This window comes from Strix aluco, chromosome 4 (genome assembly GCF_031877795.1).
Source record: "Strix aluco isolate bStrAlu1 chromosome 4, bStrAlu1.hap1, whole genome shotgun sequence".
NCBI lineage: Eukaryota > Metazoa > Chordata > Aves > Strigiformes > Strigidae > Strix > Strix aluco.
In genome coordinates this window covers 74,834,114-74,858,826 of record NC_133934.1, presented here as the reverse complement: position 1 = coordinate 74,858,826, position 24,713 = coordinate 74,834,114, and positions in this window count along the sequence as shown.

Genomic DNA, 24,713 nt, shown 5'->3' with positions numbered 1-24,713 from the left:
TGGCCACAACAACCCCCAGCAGCGCTACAGGCTTGGGGAGGAGTGGCTGGAGAGCTGCCAGTCAGAGAGGGACCTGGGGGTGTTGATTGACAGTCAGCTGAACATGAGCCAGCAGTGTGCCCAGGTGGCCAAGAAGGCCAATGGTATCCTGGCCTGTATCAGAAATAGCGTGGCCAGCAGGGACAGGGAAGTGATCTTACCCCTGTACTCGGCACTGGTGAGGCCGCACCTCGATTACTGTGTTCAGTTTTGGGCCCCTCACTACAAAAAGGACATTGAATTACTCGAGCATGTCCAGAGAAGGGCAACGAAGCTGGTGAAGGGTCTGGAGCACATGTCGTACGAGGAGCGGCTGAGGGAACTGGGGTTGTTTAGTCTGGAGAAGAGGAGGCTGAGGGGAGACCTCATCGCCCTCTACAACTACCTGAAAGGAGGTGGCAGAGAGCTGGGGATGAGCCTCTTTAACCAAGTAACAAGCGCTAGGACAAGAGGTAATGGCCTCAAGTTGCGCCAGGGAAGGTTTAGACTAGATATTAGGAAGCATTTCTTTCCAGAACGGGTTGTTAGGTGTTGGAATGGGCTGCCCAGGGAGGTGGTGGAGTCCCCACCCCTGGAGGTGTTTAAGAGTAGGGTCGACATAGCACTTAGGGATATGGTGTAGTTGGGATCTGTCAGTGCTAGGTTAATGGTTGGACTAGATGATCTTCAAGGTCCTTTCCAACCTAGATGATTCGTGATTCTGGAAACAGCATTATAAATAGTAGGAGAGGAAAATTTTCAGACATAATCCCAAATTCTTTTCCTTCCATTATTTATCATTAATACACTATTCCTTTCGATTTCACTACCCAACAAAGCAGAAGCTCTGTGGTCTGGAAAGAAGTAATTTTCAAGGACAATATCACAAAATCCTCCATACTTAGTAAAAACTAAAAAGAAAAAAAAATTACTAATAATGATATAAGTTAATGACAGAATCCCTGGTATTCATCACTATTTCTCCAGTTGATTAAACAACTCATTGATTGGGCCTTCCTGCTGCATGTTGCTTCATTTAAAATCCTGAAAGCTAATCCATTCTTGTGTCTAGTTCTTTTATCCCTCCAGATACTGCATACAGAAGCTCTGCTTCAATGTGTTAAGGCCCTCCTGAACAATTTTCAAGTTGTCAGCTAGATATTAAATTTTGTGCAAAATCATACTGTATCTAAAGATACAAAAATCAGTAAAGATTTCTAGATCTATAAGACAGTCTCTAGAAGACTAATTCAAAAAATAAAATTCAGTCTGTAAAATTATAGTTAGAACTATGAAATTAAAGGATCAATTGAAAAAAGACACTGCATGGCCCAAAACACTGACCTATCCTTGTTACAAGTGATACCAAAGATTGGTATTTAAAAAAAAAAGAAATCTTAACTTTCAAAAATGGTTGCTAAGTGACAAAGATGTACTCGTATCCTGTCTCATTTATGAAGGAAAAAGGTGAAACAGCCTCAAAAACAAAAGAGAAAGAATGCTTAATTGACACCGCACATCTGATTACCATATTAAGAGAAGTAGATAAACCACATCCTTATGTGGTTTACCCTAAGGAGGAGGCAATAAATGTCTGCTGTATTTGGCTAAGGAACCTAGCCCATCTGTAAGACCAAAAAATTTCCTTCTGACAGCAAGTTTAGCCAGCAAGCAAATTGCAGGTTATATACTTTGAATACTATAGTATTTACTATCTGAAGGATCAGACTAAGTAGTAGAATTCATTTACTTTTCATAAAGTCAGTGCTTAGTACACAAATTTCTTGTATGTGAGTTGATACAGTATTTTTGCTTATAAAAACTATACGCCAAGGAGTAGTCCTTTAATTATATGCAGCTCTTGAGGAATTCAAGTGGAGCTGCCATTCTGGAGCTAGATTGTAGGAATGCTGATGGATAAAGCCTGCTAGAAAAATCTGAATTCTCCACTGGTGGCACTGGTATTGGTGCCCTGGCACCCACCTGAACTCCCAGCTTTACCTCAGAAGGAAGCAGAGTGGTTTCCCTGAACAGTGATATTTCCTGCCTGCAAACTCATGAGACTGAAGCCTGATCCTCCACCTTTTGAGATACATGCAAAACCTTCAAATTTCAGGCTTTTGAAGATTTTCATATGTGGCTCTGAGTGCTGGCCATTCTGATTTCTAAACTGCAGTGATTAAAGGTGACATACTTCAGAAATGTGGCAAATTGCTATGAAAAGATCTATTTCAATCATCCTAGAAAAAGAAGACACACATACTCCAGTACAGCAAATCGTCAGTTAGTCTAAAGCCAAACCTAGGTGGACAAATCACAGTTTAAGATTCATCCCAAACATTTTAGGCACACTTGAAACAAAAGGAAAATACAATCAATAACAAGAGCTTTAAATACATTATTAGTAAACATGCTGATATAAGACTTCAGAAAAAAGTGAATTTTGGTCAGTGAAACATCGGTGCATTTTGCATATAGTAATGAAAATAAAATGGGCAAGAAGTACAGTCAGCACTTTTTCTCATTATAGGAATACTTTAGATATGAGAAGTTTCACAAACTTGCTTATTCCTTCCTCTGTTCTTAACTCTCTTTTTAATAGTCTACCGATGCATACTAGAATTTAATTATACCAATTAGTACTGCCACATCAGACATATGATGTAGCTTCAATTAGAAGGTACCTAATGGATATTAGTACAATTTAGCTTTGTAATTAAAGTTCTAAGAGCAGTGCAAATTCAACATTATGATTACAAAACATTAAGACAACATTGATGGCACTGAAATTGAATATTTTAAAAGTGACCCCATAAATCAGTCTTAAAAAAAATGTATCTGAAATGAGTTTGGAGTTCTCTGCATCTCAGTGCATAAGATGACGTAGCTATCTCCACCGGCAAAGCCATTTTTAACATTTAAAATATTCTTTCTTAAATCATGTTTTTTTGTGATTAAATCATGTCTACTGTAAGATATTCTGTCAAGTCACACATTTATTAAGAGGCTTTTCAGAGGACTTTTGCAATTTCTGTCATCTCCTTCTTAGGAATCAAGTGTACTGACTCTACTAAATCAAGAAAAGCTTACCCTGATAGAGCTCTGTTTTGGCAGTGACAGCAGAGAGGTCCAACTCTTCTGTCTCTCCAGCTTCTTCCCATCAACACTTCATAGAATCCACCTCTTCTGTGATGAAATCCACCTCTTCTGTGATGAAGGAATATTATGATTTTTCTTCTCTTGGCCCTGTCAACAGCAGGGACAGCAAGAGACCAGTCTTAAAGAACCACTGTCCAACGACTTCTACTGACAAAATTAATACCGAATTTTAAAAATCCCGTTAATGGATTGTTTTTGCTTATAACCAAGGAATGACTTAATTTCAATCTTACTGATTGCTGATCATGCTTCCCTTGAGTCATTATAGCGCATGATGTTATTTGATATGAAGTACAAACACACTGACCATTCCAAAATAACATTTTGCCAAGTACATGATGCTAACTCAGAGATGATTTGACAAACGCATTTAGAAAAACCATAAACGTTATAGCAGTAATTAAAAAAAAAATCATTAAGAAGATGAATTACTGTCTTCATTACTGCGTTTGGTGTTGTCTTAAAAAATAAAATCAAGTGGTAAACTGCAAAGGACCTGCTAAACATTCAGTCTACCCCAAGTGCAGCCACAGGTGATACTAGACTGGGATTGATGTTTGTGTGCTCTCAGCTTCCACTGTAACCCAGGCGATGACAAAAGACAGCAGAATAAGGGAGGGCATCACACTAGGAAGAAACTGAGCATGAGAAAGTGTCATACTGAATGTGACATTCAGAGAGGCTAAGTTTAGACTACTTGATGGGTGATGCTCGACATCTCAGTCACCCATATTGAAGCCTGTGTTAGGAAGCACTGCAGCTCCTCTCCAGCCCACATGCCCACAGCTTTCCTGTGTGTAAAAACAAAGGAGGAAAAACGGGGAGCGATGCTTGTCACCAGCTCTCAGTATGATTGGGAGCTGGGACATGCTGGGCACTGAGGAAATTACCACCATGCTGAATACAGCTATAGCCAAACAGCAGTCTGTCTGTGATGCATCTCATATAATCCATATGAGGAATCTTTAAAATTTCATCTTGCTACCTGACAGGCTCTTTTATCTGACCTGTTTCATGAGCTCTCCTTATCCACATCAATCATAAATTAGGTTCAGGAGAAAACTGCAATCAAGGAGTTTGCAAAAAGACCTTCCTGCAGTATGAAATGCAATATAGGAAAGTTCATGACCTATATTCCCATATGAACAGAACAGAACAGCTAAGATGATGTGCTACAAAACCCTCTCAGCAAAAGCAAGGAACTGCAAGTTTTATAATGGTGAACTATTCTTGTGTTTCCCAGCTAAGAAGTGCTTCCTAATTATGATATAATTTAAGCTTTTTGACTTAGATCTTGCATGATAAGCATATTAAATTGCCATGATGGGCTACAATTTATCACGATCCTTAAAAATGAGATATTCAAACTGTGGTTGGTCATTAATCATGGTCAGTAGTATAACAAATAAATGGAGTGTAGTGCATCTTGGGAATCTATGAAAAATAATTCATTTGAATTGCCAGAAAAATAGAACAGATGATACTTATATACAAAAGCAAAACATAAACAGATAAATACCATAAACCCTATCAAAAATAATTTTGAAATATTTTCATTGCTGTCAGTGTTCCTTTGCCTCTGCCCAGAACATTTACAGATACATTATTAAAAACTCTCCCAGTAGAAGAATACCAACTAAGGTAGCTAGCATTTTGCACACAGGCATTTTTACTTGAATATGTTGTTCAAATTTTACTGATAGCTTGTTTTCTCTTCTGTAAAATTGGAGTAAAAGCAGGTGGCATGTTCTCCAGTTTAATTAATACTTATCAAAGTACTTTAAGATCCTCTGCTGAAAGACTGCAATAGGTTGGGCATGAAGACACTGAGCTTCTAGTCTGGCAGAATAGCTAAATGCAGATGTTACAACTTCCTTAACATTTAGCTATGCAATAAAATGAGTGAAAAAATGGGGAAATCCATTGGATTAAGAATACTTGGAAGGTTTCCTTGAAAAATTTCCAACCTCCTCCTCCTCTGCTAATGAAACAAGAAGAGAATTTAGACATCCAAAGACTAACCTGGGCAAAGGGGCAATGGAGACAGGATTTAGTGCATTTTGGCTGAAAAGCCTCATCTTACAAATGACACCAAAACCCAGTAAAAATACCTTTACATCTTCCAAGGCATCCAGGCTGTGTCTGCAATAAAAACAGAATTCACCACAGTCGACGGCTAAAACAGCCAGTCCATGGCCTGAGGCAAAAATCCCAAGGATCCCCACATTTTCCATGTCCATTAAAACAGACCTTATTCCACAGAGGCCTGGAGGAGATCCAAGATCTGACTGACAAACTATTGATTATTCCAGTGGGCTGACTATCACAGGAAGAAACTTCCAGAACGCAGAGTTTGGTTTAAAAGTCTTAATTGATTGTTTGTCTGTTTGTTTTAAAGCTCAGTAATTGGGAAGTGGAGGCTCATACAAGAGGATTCTCATTTCTCATTGAAAATGAGGAAAGTAGTAGATGATCTAAAGTTCAGGTCTTCTCAAATTTAGGTAATTATTGTCCCATTTGGAGAAAAGTATGCTACTCTAATTTTAAACTTTATATTAATCACTGCTGCCTTTTACCCATATTTTCAAAGGTAGAGCCCATTCTTAGATCATTTTACCATTAAATTATAATATTTATAAAATTAAATCCTTGGGTAACCTGAAAAAATCTCAGCAGAACCAGTTACTAAAGAAATGGGGCCTTCTTACAGTTTTCCCCTCCATATTCATATAGCTTAGGGTCATGCTGAACAAATTTCTATTTGTTTTTTTCTTAAAGACAGCCTGTGGGAAAGAGGGAGAAGGGGCAGGGAAATGTGTTGCCATATGCTGAGAAGAAACAGGTATAACAGAATTTGCCACCTAAACTGCAATCTTATGCATATGAGAAAAATTAATTGAATTGTTCACCTAATACTAATTCACTGCAATGTTCAGGATTTTTATGTGTTTGTACAAGGCCAAATCAGAACTATCAAAAATATGTAGCTCTTTTTTGTCTACAGGACAGAGCCACAGCATACTAAGGCTCAGCTTTTCATAAATGATCATTACAAAATATGCAAAAACTAGCAGGCTGCAGGTATGCAGGGCTGGAAAACTTGAATTAAATATAGAATTCTCCACTGTGCCGGTATTAAAAAAATACTCAAAACCATGAAAGCTGCTCACCCTTTGAAAACTATAATTGTCTTTCAAACAGTTACTGAAACCATGTTCAAAAGGCAACGTTAAATAGTGATGGCTATTGTTCTGGACAAAAACAAAGTTGTTTTTTAGATCAAGGTGTTGTAGTATATTTTTTGATACACAAAGATTCTCACTGCTAACTGAAAGTAAGCATAATTGGTACTTTAAAAATACAAGGTATTTGGGGTACTTTTAAAAGAAAACCCAAGATTCTGTGAATGGTTGCGGACTGCTCTCTTATGACCAATTTATATGAATGCAGCTACCCTGAGAGGTTGAAGGCTTGATTTAAAAAAAATAACATAATGCCTGAAAGTACAAGTTCATACAAAGGGAATCTGCTCCATTGTCTGTTCCTTTAAGAAGAGAAATTGCTCCAGACCTCTGTTCAGCAGACATAGCACTGAAGCATATTTTGTCGCTATTATATAAACATGAATAAAAGGCTGTTTTCTAAATGGTGATGTCTTTTTAAAGCACATGAAGACGTTTGTCTTTCTGAATTGTACCCGATGCAAAACGATGTCAGGTAGAAATAAACAGAAGTGAGCATCAGCCATATTTCAGACGTGAATAGGTGGTGCTCTGCAGCAACAGCTGTGCCCTGATGAAAACGTTGATGAAAAAATGGTCAGCATTTGCAAAGAGGAAAAAAAAAAAGTTATCACCCCTGCAAGAATTGTTGGGAACCAGATGTTAAAATCCGGTACAGTCTGTTTATTTCAGAAGAGAGTGTTGTAAAAAATGTTAATCAGGTGGTTTTATGCAGTTTAGGTTGTTCTCCTTGACTGTTTTATAGACTGATGTTATTGGTATTAAATCGTTACACTGTAACTAAAGTCAGCCTGTTACAGATCAATACAAAAGTAATAGCTATCAATACAGGGTAAAATTATTAAAGAAAGTAGGAGGGTACTATGACCTTCACTTATATACAGCATGTCATAAATGCAGACGTAACACAGAAGAAAATAAAGAGAAAAATTGTAATCAGGAATCAATATGAAATTATCTTCCCACATATTGGCAGGAATGATTCTTTGAAAAGCGTAGCAGGAGCTAATGGAGAAAAACATCCTGGAAGAACCAAGCAGCACCCTAACCTGCACACGTATCACTGTGATCAAGGGAAAATATGTAAAGTTCATTTTCGTACTGCACAGTTGTACAAACATAAATCTAAAGTAATTGCGATTAAATGGCGATTTAAGCTTGCATAACTGCAAACAGAACTCAGGGCAAGATTCAGGCCTCCCATTCCTGCTGGACTGGAGAGCAAGATGAGCCACAAGGCACCCAGGGAAGGCTCTTCTGTTATCATTTCTCTTAAGAAGAAAAATGTTTTAGGACACGACTGACTGGGCTGGTGGTAGGTAATGGGATTCTTCTGGAAAAAAAGAAAGTGCAAAATCACAACCCAGGTGAGAGATTGTAAGTATACAAGATCCGTGTTCAGAAAAGGTGGGTCTGGAAGCCGTTGCTCCAGATGCTGGAAGGGATGGAACGTCCCAGCTCAGACAGCCTGTCCTGCTGGGACACCGTGTCCCTAAAGTCACAGAGCCTGTGCAGGCAACTCCTGGGTGTCCCCTCCTCAGAGACAGCGATGCTGTGATTAATAACAGAAGCTTTTCAACACTTCCATGCAATTTCAGTCCAGCTCTATCTTTAGACTACACACAGAAGTGCTGATACTAAAACAGTAGGAACACTTGCATTTGAAATGCCAGAACCTTTGACTGCTAGCAGTAAACAGAGATCTGAACTAACTCTGCGTTAAAACAGAAAGCAAAACACAGCAAGCTTGACTGCACCAGCTATTCAAAACATCAGAGACAGTAAACAGTGGATGAACATATTTCTAGATGTTTTTCATTCCACAAGGTCAAAGAACTTCACAAATAAAGGGGTCCAAGAATATTTTTGCTTTAGTATAGATAGGAGAATTTTACAAACCGATGCGTGTGGAGAGATAGGGTCAAAAGCAGAGGTAAATCCGAGCATTGCTCTGAATATATGGACAATGTCATAAAGGAGAGAGCAGAGCCCAGCTCTGAGTGACTTACCCTCTGCCACACAGCAAGCAGCAGGGCTGCATGGATTGAAGTTGGTTCCAGGGAGTTGGTGTATGCGCTGGATCAAATGATATGCAAGTAGACAGTAGAGCACTAAAGGTACCAGAGTGTCCTAACAAAAATCCCTTGGTGGAAGTTTAAGGATGCATGTAACACTGTATTTTATCTTCTGCTAGGATTTCAGAAAAGCAGAGGATTTTGGGACTGCCAAGCCAGTGTTTTACCTCTTCTGCTCCTGGTTGGTTTTGCCTTTTAACCTTGTGCTGATACCTTCAAAAGATTTTGAAAGCAGATGATTTTACAGATGCTCCTGACTGGGCACAGTCTAACAAATTTACCTTAACAGAATATAATATAGTTTACTGAAACCACAAGCAGATATAGACATCTGCCATATATAGGACACTTTTCCTGTAAAATTTTGCCAATGCTATACCTGAGGTATTAATTTTCAGTAATATACACATATCCCCCTTCATGTTTTGAAAGTGTCAAGATGCTAGCAGCTGTGAAATATTATTTAAAATTACTTTTCATTAGGGTTTTGGTGGTCTTTGTTCTGAAGACAAAATCAGATTGTAGTAAGTAAAATGGCAAATTAAGAGGTATTGGGTATTGAAAATAGTTTTTCTTTTTCACTCAGGTAATACAACTAGCAACTCTGCATTCAGAATGGTGCATATATATGTGCATGTATAGATGAGTACCTGACATGCCTGTCAATATGTTAAGCATATTGACCAGAAGTCTCTCCACCGTTCTGTAATAATAAAAACGTCCAAAGACAAAGCTGTTTGCAATGGTCCAAACTCCCTTAATGCATTAAGCACATCTCTAGTGGGCTGTGTCCTGTTATTGGTTTTATCGCCACCGAGCTCTAGAGCAGGTCTAGAGTGTGTGGCCCTGGTGTGGAAATGGTTAATACACTACAGGTGCAATGATCATGCAGTTGATGACCAGTGCAACTGGTAAAAAATAACGTGACATCTCCAGTGTCTCTAGGCATCAGATGCCGTAACACAACTCAAGACAGTCCTGGTTGCTGTGCTAGGAAGCAGCTGTGTGGTAATATCAACATGCCACTACTAGCTGTGTCCTTGAACTCAGATTCATATGATAAGAGACCTTTCCTTTCACTAGCTGATTTTTGCTATTAACGCTGTGAGAATAAAATGTTGGTGAATGAAAAGCAACAACAGAAAAAATCCCAGCTGAATTAAATTATTATTTGTAAGACATTCTGAGATATTGATCTGCCTGACTTATAAGTAATTCATGCAGTTTAGTGCTGAACAAAAGCTACAATTTTAAGAAAATGTGCTGTAGGGCATAACTTGTAGAATAATTAAAAACTTAAAATTACTTCTTTTGACTTAACACCTTCACTTTCACTTCAAAATAACGTTACACAACTCAACAGTATAATGACAAGAGGTTTATGGAGAAAATTAGGAACAGTCATTTTGCAATAGGCCTGCAAGAATTTCTCTTGTATAATCTGATCAATACTTTGCTTTTCCCTTTGACTTTCATATGCTGTGGATCATTTAAAATAAGTAGACATAAAAGGAATAAAGAAAAGACCAGTCTATTTAAATATTCAAACACACCTATGCTTAGAAAATGTAGATTCAGTTATTACTTTAATAAAATACATGCTTTTTCCTAAAAAATACGAGCACGACATAGTCTGTTGAAGGTCTTCCTTTTTATACTACCAGCCATCCAAATTCTTGTGTTGGATTTAAATGTATTTGTAATGCCATAATATGGGCAGGAGGAGAGAAGTGGTGAAAGAGGAAGATTGATAGGAAATGACCTTAATAAGCTTTACAGATTGTTTAATCTCAGGGAAAAAGAAAAAAAAAAAAAGCTAAAGATCCATTAGAAACACGCCTAATTTGCGGTTTAACCCTGCATTTGACATTTAACTTGGTTTTACCGATTCCTTAATCCTTCTGGCCTTCAAGCCAAAATATCTTTTAATTAAAAAGCTATAAATGCACCCCTTTGGCCATCTCTTAAATCTGCAGTCCTCTTAGATTTCCCCTTAAAAGCCTAATCTCCTTAGTTCCTTAGAGAAAAACCCTGGCTCAGCGAGGCTGTGGCGCAGCGCCCAGCAAAGCTGAGTAGCCTGGCCAGACCCTGCAATGGGCGGGCAGGAGCCTTCTGGTCCTCACCTCACCCAGAGTGGCTCAGAGACTCGCCCAAAACAGGTCTGTGAGTCAGGAACAGCACCAAGGGGTAGACAGAGGCCCTTCTCTGGCTGGCTCGTCATTGGGTGTAATGCCACTGTGCTCTGCTCAGCACACGGAAGGGCCCCCCACTGAATCCAATGGCAGAACCCTCCTGGTATGGTGGGATCCAGGATCTCACCTGAGATGTTTCCAGAAACCTGAACAGAGTGAGACTGCTGCTTTTTGTGCATCTCAAACAAGTGCCATACCTCTCTGCCACCCAGCCTGAACCCTGGTGTGATTATTAAACATCAGTATGCAACTCAGGGAGGGGAACAGGATAGGTTGCTAAATTTCTGGGGTATCAAACAATGAATCCTTTCTCTCCAGCATCCTCTTCTTAGTAATAATTATACCAGCCAGATCCTTCATATAGCCCAACAGATAAATCTTGAATAGCTGAATCTTTGGATTTTTAATTTCTATCACAAACTTCTAGTATCAATAGGAAATAAAACCAGCCACATTAATTCCAAACTGTAGTTCAAAAGAACTGAGACAAAAAGTAATATCTATGAGATATGCAAGGGAAAACTGGATTTTCCTGAAAAGATTTTTTTTCTCTGTCTTTGAAGAAAACACATTTGTACTTAACAGGGAAAAAAAAGGTTTCTATGCTCTGCCAAATTATTGTTCTGTCACAAAATTAAAAATCAAGATTAGAAGCCAACCATATTTCTCAAACATGACATGTTCTCTACACCATATGCTCTGAAGAGAGATTCATTTAATTGTTTGGAACAAGTCCATATAGTTGTCAAATTCCAGGACTCCACCCAAAGTCATGCAATAGGTTTCTTCAAGGTGCATGGCATCACATTATGCTGTTTTCCAGATTTGAATTACATTCCTCAACATAAAAGACATTGACAGCATCTCAGTCTGATAACAAATACCTAACCTCAGAAGGCAATGAGAGCCAGATCAGTGCTTCAGTTCTAAAAATGACAACACAGAATAAGGTCCTTAAATCATCCATATTAAACAGAGAGAATTAGATACCTAAGAGGGGTGCTCACAATAGTCAGCCTGCTGGGACACCAAAACCAGCCAGACAAAGGGAACTTGTGATTCTAAAGGCAATAACTAAATTGCATGTTACAGAACCCAATTCATCTCCTTGGGAAATAGTTATCCACATCCAAGCAGGTTGCCTGATATCCAAAACTGCACAACCAAAGTCTGAGCGAAGCAGCAGCCAAATGTAGCAAAAATTTCTTTGCACTCTTAGAAGCATCCTAGCCTGATCTACTTGCTCTCAAAATCACGTGAGTTTGGGACAGACCAGCATGCACCTAAACACTGGTCAAAGCAACCTGAAGGGGCTTGAGCTTTTAAATATGGACAGACCAAGCCTAGTTAACAGGACAAAATATACAACGGTGGCATTTGTGGAAACGTGATTCACCTTTTACATGGCAGTCTAGGGCTTACTGTCATGTTCATGGGTGCTATTTACGGAGGGAAAGGGGCTGTGAGACAAGGAAAGAACTAGCAGGGAGAAAACAAACTGAAGAGACCTCATGGGAGCACCTGAAATGTTTATTTGTGCGTATTTTTTCATTATGTTTAAAAGCCATTTCCACTGAAATGGAGGGAAGTGGAGAACAATCTGAGTTATAGCAGTGTAGTGTGTGTTTCTGGGCCAATTACACTTTAGAGCCTGCTTCCAATACTGACATACAAAAGTTTTTTTTTTTTAGGAATATAATTCATTGTTCACAAGTCTACTGTACACTGTGAAGTGAAAAACCTGTTTCAGAATTATCTATGAAGTATGAGAAGAACTGCAGAATCCATCCTATAAAAGAAGAGTCAACCATTACTGTATGCAATAGCTGAAATAACAGAAACCACCAGCACATATTTAGCTAGACATGGTAGCAGACTGAGAAATAGAGTTGGCAAGAGAGCAAGTGAAAAAGCACCTCAGGTCACAAAATCAAAGGCACCTTAAATTGGGCTCTGTTACTCATCAGGATAGGTTATAAAACCCTGGAGTCTTCCTGTGACTGAGCCTTACTATGCAAGGGGAGAAGCACCAGCTGTCCTAGCATTTGCCTCAGTGAAGACAAAGAATGTACAGCAGTTATACTTCAGGAATTAAGTATTTATGACACCTTTTTGTAAATTGTTTACCATGGTTTTCTTTTCCCCTGTAATCAAATGTTATTTATTAACCAAATGCATGTTTGCTTGCTGCATCTACATTAATAAGTAGCATGGCAAAACTGGAGGGTGGAGTAGTTGATGCTGAGGACGCCATGTCCATGTGATATCTCTCTGCTTCAGGGATTTTACTTCGGACAAGCTATAGCCTGGTTCTGTGGGGCTGGCATTCATTAAGCGTTGGGGCACACAGGTGGATGCCGTTAGCACAGCTCTGAGTTTACTTTCACTCAAAAAGAAACCACCGACACAAATGCTCCAAGCTCATTCTTCAAAGTAAACCACAATGCAGTACGTGGAGGGGAGATTCACTTCCAAACTTCATGCCCGTTTTGAGGTAAAATGCTAATGCAGGCTCATCCTGACCACTACGAAGTTTAGAAATGTTATTCTTTCCAGTGTTGCTGGGTGAGGAGGCCCCATCACAGTTTTAGTAGCATGCCTTTTAAATTTGAAACCATTGTTCTTACCACTCATCAAGACCTATCAGAAAAACAACATCTATCAAAATCACGTCTTTCATAAAATGCTAGCGGAAAATATTTGTGAGGGATGGAAAAGGACCTGTGTTTATTTCAGCCAGGCTGCTCGCTGAATAGTGAACAGCATCTGGCTGAAACAAGAACCTTCCCAGCCTCTTTCAAGGGCTGACCACCATGTTTTCCTCTTTCCAAAATAAAGTAGAAAAAAATGAGAAAGTACAACCCAAGTAAAAACTGTTCTTATTCAGTAGCAAGTATTTTTACAGAAAGTGGAATAAAAATGGGTTCAGGCTCTCTCTGTCTAAACTTCGTCTCCTTGAGGATGCTTGAGTGCCCCAGGTCCTAGGCCTGTCCTTACCTTGCCAACATTTGATGCTGCCTTTCCCAGCCACCCAATGACCCCAATTCAATAGGAAGGTCACAAAATACCCATCGGGTGCAGCGGGTCACTCCTGGCTGCCGTGGAGTCCTCTCAGGCAGGGGAGGGCCAGGCAGCTGCTCCTTGGGAAGCACCCCGTGCTGGTCAAACCACAGGCTGCAGTGGTTAACCTCGGTGCTGGTGGCTGCGCGCCGTAGGTGTAGATGATTCTAGCTCTCTCTTTAACTGCTAATAGGAAAACCTGACCAGAGTTGGTCTGGTGTCTGCAGTTCCTTTAGGGATTCTCTGAATAGTATGGATGTATAGCCTCTAATACCTGCAACCAAATGTGCACTGATCATCCTTTTGTATCAGTACCTTAGACAACAACATTATTTGGATACAAGGATACAGTTTAAAGAAAACAATAGTATTTAAAAAGCCTGGTATCAATCCCTAGCACTCATGCTCCATTTATCAAAGAATTTCACATATTAAGTTTTGTTCTGAGTTAGGCTGAAGTGAGATATATTGATTTCATTTTTTGACTTCTCTTTATATATTCATGAACATTGTTGATCTTTAGAAATTTAACAATGTATGTACTATGTTAATTTACATTAGGCTTAGTTTGATAGCACTAGGTGCTAATGAAAAAATTCTCAAAAGAAACCCATGAGTCTTTCTCAAAATGTGTTTCTGCACATCAACATACTGATATTTACTGATATTTTTTCTGAAAGAAAAGCACAGGATTTAACTGTGTACCTTCTATAATTTCTGCATGATTCTGCTCCTTTGATCAAACCTCTATTTGTGTCGTAAATAGTTTACAGATAAACACCTCAGAGAATACTTCTTCTATGCCTAAATGGAAATGACCTTCTCTGAACTACAGACCAATACCTTTCCTCTTTTCTTTGCTCATTGTATGGAAGCTCTTAAAAGCTTTATAAATCGTTAAAAGCTAATGGCTCCCATCTAGCTTTTTACCTTCAACACAGCTCTAAAAAAGGAAGTTAAATTATATTTTCTACTTATGATTGTCAACATTCATCTCTCTTTGTATCTTCTTATGTACTTCTTCCAATAATTGCAACATCCAGCTTTCACTATATTCAATATTTCTAGACATAATACATACCTATTTATATTTATCTTAAAAGGCTATGATTTGGAATGCTCCTGACATTACCATAAGTCACTTCTTCACTCTAAAATATCATACTTGTACCTAGTATATATCAAACGAAAACCTACATGGATCCTCAAAAGGAAAGTTATATTTGAAGCAACTGTTGGTCACTGCATTACAGCTGAGTAAGAGACAGGCTCTTTATAACTGTAGAAAAAGGGAATGATGAGGATTAAGGTAGAGGGACAGATACATGATGTTACAGAGAAACTTTGCATTAAACAACACCAAAAAGTTAATGTTTCTTTACTATCATAGAAGACTCTCCCACCATGCTTAACTTCTTGCTGATACACTAAATAGTCACAGATTTATGTTGAGATAAATGACATGTTTTTTAAGAAGGGACTACATTCTGTTGTATGTCTGCACGAGACCTTTTTCAAAAGGCTTCCAAACTAGTTTGTTCTAGAGCTCATGGTACTGTTGAGTAGACAAGCATATAAATTACTAGAGTATATCTATTTCCATATATACACAGGAAACCTCGAAATGAAAGTGTCAATCAATCACACTGGTCAATTATATTTGTATTCACATTTATACATACTCAATAGCATAATCAGCCCTAACACATCATTTTTCACTATACTAAGTCACTCTCTCTTATGCTACAGCAATATAGGATTCTGTTCTCTGCCCAAACTAGCATGTTTTATATAGACATTTCTTAGAGAAATTCTACACCTATGTACACTGAAATCCTGTGACATCACAGAGAATGAATGTAACCAAAGATGTCATTCTGCCCATCGTGCTAATTTGCTTACAGTGACAACACCGAGACAGAAGAGAAAGTTGGAAGAGGGATGTGCATCTTCAGCTGCCTATCTGTACAAACATATTTCTCTTTGGCATCACTAGTACTTTGACCACATGTATGGATTTGTTTAGACTCAAACCTGAAGACAGAAAAAAAAATTTTTGGCAGATTTAGTGTCTTGCCTAAGAGAGAAGACAGTTACTGTAAATCACTGGCTAGGGGACTGATGTTATAATCTTGCTCTGACTTAGATAAAATTATCTATATCTATATCTGAACAATCTGAATGAACTTGTCAGTGTATTATCTCGGGATAAGAGATCTAAATTGCCATGAGCTCCATAAACTGCAGTGGTTTGGGATGTTGCACGATCTGAACACTTCCCTCCTCTCTCACTGTCCCAGAAATGCCCTTATTGAAACATTATTCTTAGGACAAAATAAGTTAAAAATCTAAACCACATTTATCACATAACATTATACATAATAAATACTGATTCTAAAGAAACTGAAATAGCACAGAGGTTTTAATGTGTAGCTCTCTTTGCAGGGGTCTCTGCTAGGAGGTTCTCACACACAATGAAAACCTTCCATTTTAAGCTGTTTGGGCTGGGAAATAAAGCATCTAATGCATAAACAGTGTCTGGAAGTCTGTGAATAGCACCAAAATAGCACCAATAAAAATATGTAATAAATAGAACTGTCCACTGTTTGGCTAAGGCTGTCCAACAAGAGGTATGGCTCACAGAAGCATGTCATGTCAGACCAGGGCCTCTTAATTTCTTTTTATGTTCTAAGTCCCAGGAAACATATATGCTGGTTTTGTGGTAGTCTGGACAACTGATATGATTCAAGGATTAGAGGATATGACAGAGGAAGAGCAAGCAAGGGAACTTAATTTACACAGCTTAGAGAAAAAGAGATTAAGGGGATATAAAACTGTATAAATATCTTCAAGGATTCAAGGAAATAATAACGAGGCAGGAAAAGGATTTTGTATGTTACCTAAGAAAGGTTAATTTACTATCCCAAAACTATAAATAGAAAGTTTTGGTTAGAGAGCAGAAAAAAATGGCTAATGAGATTAATAAATGGAATATTCAAGCAGAGAAGACAAGTGAGGTGGTGAAGTGGACAACCGGCCCAAGTCAGAGTTGACCTATAGAAGAATCCTGTACATTTTATAACTGATAACCACTGTGCTAATAGGTATTATACTAAGTTATAACAAACCACTTATTCTGATGTAAAAAGTGGAAGTATTGAAGCCTGAACAACAGGCCCTGAGCCGAAGCTGCTAACTCAGTATGTAATCATTAGTGAAATATGTATGAAAGATGTAGCTATCTTGAATGTATCTTTATCTTTCTTTGTGTGTGGATAAAAGAACAGGGTCATGGAGACAGTGGTCTGGCACTGTGGCCTGATGAGAGACCTTGCGCATAATCCAATTAGATAAGTAGAGAAACTCCCTGAGCTTCTCCCTTGAGCCCTGGCTAGGCTCTGGGAGAATCTAATGTGAAACTGAAACCAGATATTTCCGCTTAAAACAAAGGTGCCCAGCTATTCTGGCTTGCTGATTTTTGGTATATAAGGCTGGACCCGCTCACAGTGACTTTGGATGCCTCACCTATGGGTGGACGCACCACGTAGGATTTCCCACTTGCAGGGATGGGCTCTCCAAATCCTCGCTGTAACCGGGGCTGCCCAGCGTCTGCGGATCTGGATGATGATCACATTATATGCAAGTGGTGATGTATCTTTCTTAATCACTATTCTCTCTCTCTGGTAGTAATGATTTGAGGCATTACCCTGTATTTTCCTATTTGTTTGAGTGAACTATTCTGTCTTTTCTTACTGCATGTTTTCTGTATTATTATATTATTTAGTTATTTCTAGTAAAATACGCCTGCTCTTTTCACTCTGAGTTTAATTGGTATCCTTAATCAGCAAAACAGGTGGCTGCACCACAACCATAAGAAAATGGAAGAATGTAAAGACTGCTTGCAACTATGCAATAAAAAGAGCCTGCAAGGAGCAGGGAATTGATACTAATGCCGTTTTTATTTTGTTAAGATGTTTAGGAGCAGGGCCCTTCAAACCTAAGAAAGTTCTTCTGGCTTGCTGTGCGATTGTTTTTCTTTACGTGAGATATGGAGAATCTCAGAACTGCCAACCATTACAGTTTTAATCATGTTTTGGAGTATCTAGAGTTTCTTCTTAAAGTTCATGTATGCAAAGACCTGGCAGCCTCTTTTGCTATTTCACCTTTCTGAGCAAAAGGAGGAAAATACTAAGTACTTTGGAAGAACTTTCAGAACTGAAATGAAATTAGAAACACAAAACCAAAACCATTTCTTATTCAAATTCTTCCTACACTATGATTCTTGCACACATTGAATTAGCAGTGTTGGAAAAGCAAATGAATGATCCTAAATACAATTTTTACCTGTGTAAATCCATGAAAACAGTAAGTGTTAATGAAAATAATAATGTTCTTAACAAAAGGATTTAAGTCAGCCACAAAGGAAATAAGATGGATGTCTAGGCATTTTTTTTTATCCCCTGCCCCATGATCCCCCTATTAACTTTTGAAAATATGTGGTAATTCCAACTACATTTCAAAAAGAGGTAGTTCTTCAACAGGAACTAGATTTCAATAAGTTTAGTGGTAGTCAGCAGCCAAGTAGAGAAAAGAGACTCAAATAAGTGCCTACACTGTAAAAACCCAGGAAAATAAATGCACCATTATGTGCTCTGCTCAGCAAGCCAGGTAGCTGATCAGGGGGGATGAGGCGGCTGGTTATCCGTGGGCAGCTCAGAGCTGGGCACAGCAGGAGCTGCCAGACGGCTGTCCAGGGACACCAGAGGCAGCTGAGGGAACTGACTAATGTGGGGATGGTAAAGATGGTGTTTTGTGGAAGATATTCTGGAGGAATGTGGTAGGAAGCTGCATGCATCGCAGCTGAGGACAGAGAGGCCTCGAAACATGGAGGGAACAACACTTGAAAAGTTTCACTGGCCACAGCATGAATCTATTCTGGTACAAACTGGGTCATATATGAAACAACAGTTGTTTTCATATGTTTCTGTTATGTACTGAGTCTCTATGTAAATCCTCTGGAGCCTATATTCTTTAATCTAAAACCTTCTAACCCACCTTAAAAAATTAAGGGCCTGTATTATATTGATTTTTCTGTTTAATTCCATGTTTTGAATAATACATCACAGAAGTGGCAATGCTTTTATGATATGTTGGTGTCATACATCATAACTAGCACCACTGCTCTAGTGATGTATTATCCACACAGTGGCACTAACCAGAAAGATAAATGCTGGTATATGGACAGCTACGTATGTCTCTTGAGAAATAGGAATAAAGACAGATTAATTTATACACACGCTAAAATCCAGAAATAAACAAAATGTCTATCTGGTACAGATTGCATACTACTTTCAGCAGGATGTATATACATCTTTACAAAAGAAACAGCTAGAAAGCCATGTATTTGTTTTCAAGTCATATATTCTGTGAATAAATCTTGATTCTCCGAGTGAAAGGAGCTCTGGCAGGAGGGTACAACATTGAGCACCCTTCCCTTGCTGACAGGAGAAGCTGAATCAAGGATAGATCGTTCAACGCATTTTTCAATGCCTCAGCCTTTTTTCAAGAATCAATCGCTTATCCTTAAGTGTTTTCAGGATCATGATATTCATGGTATCCACAGAGAAGCCCCCTTCTGCCAGCTTTCTTACATGTACTGGTGCTATAGATAATTTCTGTATAATATGTTACACTGTTCTGTCTTTGATTTTCTGTTTCTCTCACAGGAAGTCTAGAGCTGCGTTATTCTCTCATTCACATCACAAAAACCAAAGACCATTATTTGCCTGTAAACATACTATTTCATTTCAGCTGCCTGCAGCCTTTGCTGAGCTCCTTGACAGTGCTGCACAGAAGGGTGTTTTGCAAAAGGGTTTCTCACTCAGGAACATTCACAGATCATTCTGCTTGTCTGTAAAATGATTTGTGTTACCAGCCTTGATAGTCATGGATTTGGGAGGTGCTGTTATGCAGAACAGCCACCACTCATGCTGGGATAATGCAGAAGACCCCAACATCCTACTGCCCACCCCACCAGTGCCTGCTGTGGAGCCCCCCCCCACAAAACCACCCCTGAGAGATGCTTCAAACTAGTGCTGTCATTTTATCCGGTCCTTCTTTGAGTTGCAGAACAAACAAAAAGAATAGAATTTGGGAAGGGAAAGACTCATCTTTATGACATTTGAGACTTATTTGTCAGATATAATAACTGCAATATGTTTCCCCTTCCCACCTATGTAAATAGACTTGAAGAGCTAAGCATGTGGTGTACTAGATAATAATTAAATAGCTCATAAACTACAATGGTTATTCTAGATTCTGTGGTCTATGAGTGGATCGTATTAATTAGGGCAGGATGGATCAGCTCAGAACTAATGCACTTGACATCATGCCCATCCTCTGAGCAGAACCAAACACAAAGCTTTTCTGAGACTTAAAATGCTTTGTTTGCTTTTATTAATTAATCAATCAGGACTAGACTTGAAAATACCTCAAGAAAGATTTAAATTTTTCTAAATTATTCAAAACCTAGTCACTACCGTAAGTAGCGGTTATAGGCCAAGAACACCAGTTCTTGTGCGATTTCTAGCCTGATTTTCTGCTTTTGCGCCTGAGGATAATGTTATTCTCTTGGCTTCTAGTTTGTCACCTTACTGTGAAATCATCAAAAATACTTAGGAAATGCAAAAGAGAACCAGCTATGGGGGGAAAATAAAAAATAAAACAATTGTGTGTACACAAACATATCTTTCAGTCAACTGGCTACTGAAATATCACACTGTTTGAGTAAAATTAGTGGTAACAATTGATTTATCAATCACTACTGTGCAGTATGTAATGCTAACAAGTTGGTCTGTCAAGTCTCTTAGCAACATTAAATCAGTCAGTCAGATGGTATGAGCGATAAGACGAGGCATATGATAATGGAATTTTCCAGATTTGTTGCACTTGCTGGGTTTTATCTCACTTTGTACCACAACCCCTTCCTTCCCGCACAGTTAAAACAACACATCCCCTCGCTACCTCATAGTCTGGAAAAGGCTCTATAACTGTGTTCCTGTCCGGCAAGTGGGAAGTGAAGATGTGGTGGAATACTGTAGATCAATTAAACAAATAACAATGGCAGCCTTTGGCGGCCGGACGCCTCTGTTGTAGATTTAATAGTGTATGTACTGGCAAATTTGCCAGGTGCTTTGTATAAAACAATCAGCATGCACAAGTTGTAAGACCATATTCTCATGCTTAATTACAGCAACTGTAGCATCAGCACAGGTTAAACACAGTGGCTTTCAATTTCCAGTATTAATCAGAAGAAAACAATGAAATTCAGTCCAGTAGGCTTTCAATTCCCTGTTCTCGTATTGTGGTTTCATCATTCTCTTCTCTGAAAAGGTTTTATTCAGCTTCTGCCTTTTATATCAAGCCCTGTGAATCATCTGAAATAAAATACAAGCCTGATAATTTGTTATAAAGCTGAGACTGCATGTACATCATCAGTCCTGTTGCAAATTATTTTGTAAAAATGGCTGCTGATGTTGGTTAGTTTTGTATTTGTTATTTTTTCCTTCTCTTTATGCTTTTGTATATCTGTCCCCAGAAGATCATAAAATTATTTTAATTAGGGATGTCAACTTCTGCCTGAGAAGCTGAGGGGGTAATTACATCATTTATATGCAAAATGGGTAATTTTCTCCCTGCTCTTCACCATTCTCTTCTTTCCATTTATTCCCCCATATCTCCACTCTTCAGAGTTGAGCTATTTAATTTTATTTTGGTCCATCTGGAATATCTCCGCCACTCTTCCATTCAGTCTCAGCCACAAAAGTAGGAGCTACCTTTATTCTAAATCTTCACAGCTCCTTTTCTCCATGTACTCCCTACTCTATTTAATATCGTTAGGGAGTTTAAGGTCCACCACAGACACACAGAAATGGCTTCTGACCTCTTGTACATCAGTAACATTTTACTAAGTATTATTAAGGAAAGGAAAATTACAGAGAAACTGGATCTGAATATGAAAGCTTCTAAAAGAGAAGAATAGTATGTGGAAAAAGAATGTGATTTAGAAAGAACAGATCTAATAAATTTCAAAATGTCCTTAACAAACAAGACAAACAAAACCAACAAATGGGTGAGCAACTAAAATCACTGTTGACTGGAAAAGCAAAGAGTGAAGGGAATCAAGCTGGAACCAAGAGCTCATCACAAAGAGGCAGTGCAATGATAACCAATTATGCCAACATTTTTCTGACACTAGGTCCTTCTGAAGCTCTCAATTTCCTCTTATTCTTTTGAGTTGATTCATCCAGAGGAGGTAAACTTTGAAACTTCTCACTCAAACTAAGAGAGACAATAATGTAGATTAAAATGACACATATGAAAATATGCCCTTGAAATGGAAAACATGCAGAAATGTAAAATCACTGAATTTTTCAGATTTAAGAACAAGTCTTTAAATCTGGGGGAATTAGTTCCTAGTAAGAAACCAAAGGCTCACTGGCATCTAGGACACAATACCTAGGCTACTAATATCTGAGTGAAAACTGACTTTACCATAGTATCACCCAATCCAAACTGACAGTGCTTTCACACTCCTAATCTTACAGAGAATCTTAATATAACAGGAAAAGAGGCCTGAGTCATTAAGAAAAAAAAAAACCAAAACAACAAACAAACCCAAAAGCCAGGAGCTTCATTGAATTATTTCTTTGCAAGAGTTTCCAAATGCCAACATAATACAATATGGATAAAAAAGGTGATTGTTTCTTTACAGTGGTTTTTTTCATAGAAGTAAAGGATGCAGATATAACAAAAGATGATTTAGCTATTAGTCTGGAAGCAAATACATATTTAAATCTTCAAGTTAGTTGGACCCTGGGGCATAACCCAAAGTAGTGGCAGAAACAATGGAAAGCCACAAAAGTAAACAGTAAATGGTGAAATTCAGGACTTAATATGTATATATACCACTGTGTTGATTCCTCAGCTACAGAAGAACTTCCTGTCTTCTCCTTCCATGGGAAGGAAAGCTCAGGAAACCAGCACCTGAGAACATACAAAGAAGAAAACTACAGAACTATTTAGGTAAACCAGAATGATAATTTCTTTTAAGGAAAGATGAAAATAAAATGTTAGCTAAACAAATAACACAGGATACTGAGGAGAAAAGTACTCTTGGGTGGAAAATATGGCCCATATGCTTGTTTCATAATTCTACCCTTAACGATCAAGCAGAGGGGCTGAAGAGAGATAGGAACATTGCAGAACATCTTTTAATGCATACGAAATTTCTTAACAGAGTTTCTCAATTATCCCACTGTATGTGCCTCCTGGAGAACAGCCTTAGATGCTAATGCAGAAGCTGGACAAGCTCCCACCTCTGGAAGTCACAAGACGAGAGGAACCAGCCCATGTCTTTTCAGAAAGGGGAAGAAAAGAAAAAAAAATTATCTTCTCACTTATGTGATGATGTCAGGCATCTGGGAGAGACAGAAGATAGCAGATACTTTTGTTGAATGCTTCTTTTGTACCAGAGGGGCCCTAATTACATTACTGTACATTCAAAAATGCTTGAAGCAATTTTTCCTCAGACTACAGGTTGGGTTATTCCCAACATCCATGTTGTTCTGCTACCGACATTTTAGCAGCTGTTCAAGTGCTGGATTTAGACCAAGATATAAACTGTACTTCTGAGTGAATTTTACTTTGACCTTTCCTATGGAAAAATTTATATATACAGTCTTTCGATCCTCTTGAAGAAGTCATTATCATAAGCAAGAGGTGAAGGAGATGTAATCAGTTCTCTATTGAGCAGATAGTACAATTATTCAGCAGACTTTGGTAAAAAAAAGAAAAGAATGTCAGATCTACACATAGGGTATTTTGAGAAACAATAGAAAAGCTTGAATGGAAGCTTTCGCAAGCCCAGGAAAGAGCCAGACTGCACATCTAAACCTCTTTTAAAAAAGGAAATTGTCTTAAATTTTCATTTTCTTAAAAAGCAAAACCATGCAGAGGAGTTAATATAGTCAAGTACAGTAGTGATCTGAAATCATCATAAATAGGCCTACCTTGGGCAAGGAAAGCATGTAAAACTCTTTCAAACAGTACATATATAAAGAAATAAATATCTAATCCATCAACTCAGTCCCAAAATCTTAAAGAGGTCTTGTGCTGAGATATCCCAGTAATTAAAGATTCTCACTATTCATTATCCATGAAATCATTACTTATTGCCCACAGAGGCCCTGCACCCTCATCTACTCAACTCACCCCTCCAGTAGTGGGGCAGATGTCCCAAAAAGTCTCAGCCTTCTCGCAAGCGAATAAAAGCGGAAAAATAATTATCTTCATTAACCCATTGATCACAAGGAGGGAATTCCTTGTTAACTGGCGCTGTAATATTGCCTCAGACAAGCAGTGCAAACCACCCTTGAGACGCCCCGCTGGGAAGCTCCCGGGGTCGGTTGCTCATCACGTCTGACGGGGCCACCACTGCGGCCATGACCATGGACATGGAGAACAGATGCAACAGCCCGGTGCCAGGCTGCTTGGTTCCCGAATGATCTCTGAACACTTCCACTACCTACGCTGTGACCGTCTTGAGGGCAAATGAAGGAGATTTCTCTCTCAGTTTTATGTTCTGATTATTTATAAGGTGATGACTATTAATAACAATTTCATTAAATTGCTCTCTGCTGAAATTGTGGTGAGGTGGTGGTGTTGTTTTGTGGGATTCAAGTTTATTTAAACACCCTGTTCTTGCATCCCAGCTGGCTGCTCGTACAGAGCCGTAACTAAGACTGGCACACTTTATAGTGCCTGGACTAAGGGACGAGAGTGTTTTGTTGACTAGCTGCGGTTTTAAACAAAACATGGTATCACTCCCAGCAAACCTCTTGGGGATTTTCCCATACTGGTCTCTCCAAGCTGATCTGGGCATGCCCAGACTTCAGGGACTGTTCTAG